The sequence below is a fragment of the Ovis canadensis genome, chromosome 1 (assembly GCF_042477335.2).
Source record: "Ovis canadensis isolate MfBH-ARS-UI-01 breed Bighorn chromosome 1, ARS-UI_OviCan_v2, whole genome shotgun sequence".
Taxonomy (NCBI): Eukaryota; Metazoa; Chordata; class Mammalia; order Artiodactyla; family Bovidae; genus Ovis; species Ovis canadensis.
Genome location: NC_091245.1, coordinates 40,614,532 through 40,615,549, shown reverse-complemented (window position 1 = coordinate 40,615,549; position 1,018 = coordinate 40,614,532). Strand labels below are relative to the sequence as shown.

The 1,018-nt window shown below is 36.9% G+C and overlaps 1 non-coding gene across 1 annotated transcript; it reads left to right on the top strand.

Annotated features, from left to right (window-relative positions):
- The first annotated feature begins 676 nt into the window (after positions 1-676).
- Positions 677-748, top strand: LOC138431625 (small nucleolar RNA SNORD45). Its single transcript, XR_011253777.1, has one exon. It is a non-coding gene; the product is annotated as a small nucleolar RNA SNORD45 (small nucleolar RNA).
- The last annotated feature ends 270 nt before the right edge of the window (positions 749-1,018 follow it).

Sequence of the window (1,018 nt, the reverse complement as noted above, 5' to 3'; positions counted from 1 at the left end):
TTTAGTATACTTCATTTTGCCCAATAAGATATTATACAAAGATTATATAAATTATACAAATAATAAAAAAAATTTTCTCAACTAAGTCATTTAATCCTTACTATTACCTTGTGAGCATTACTATTTTCTCTTCTCACACATAAAGAAACCGAGACTTAGAGATATAAACAATGGCTACAAGTTCTCTTCACTAGTAAGTGGTAGAATTATTTGAACCAAAATTTATCTGGCTCCAAAGTAATGCTCTTAAAGACGTTGCTATACTGTTAATAAGACATTTGTTTAAAAATGTCTTAAGAATTTGATGAGTAGCATACATAAAGTATAAGGAATTAAGAAGAGGTCATAAGAATACACAGAACTATAGGGAAAAAGTCTAATGACCCAGATAATCACTATGGTATGGTCACTCATCTAGAGCCAGACATCCTGGAGGGTTAAGTCAAGTGGGCCGTAGGAAGCTTTACTGCAAACAAAGCTAGTGGAGGTGATGGAATTCCAGTTGAGCTATTTCAAATCCTAAAAAATTTGAAGTTAAGTTGCTGTTAAAGTGCTGCACTCAATATGCCAGCAAATTTGGAAAACTTAGCAGTGGTCACAGAACTGGAAAAGGTCAGTGTTCATTCCAATCCCAAAGAAGAGCAATGCCAAAGAAGGTTCAAACTACTGTACTTGTGGTCAATGATGTGATGGCATGTATTAGCTGAATCCAAAGTTGATGTAAATTCTAAAATGGCACTGAGACCTTGGAAAAAAAAAAACAAAACAAAACAAACTACTGTACTTGTGTGCTAAATTGCTTCAGTCATGTCCAACTCTTTGCGACCCTATAGACCCTCTGTCCATGGTATTCTCCAGGCAAGAATACTGGAGTGGGTTGCCATGCCCTTCTTCAGTGGATTCTCCCGACCTAAGCTCTGAACCTGTGTCTTTTATGTCTCCTGCATTGGCAGTTGGGTTCTTTACCACTAGTGCCACCTGGGAAGTCCTAAACTACCTCACAATTGGGCTCATTTCA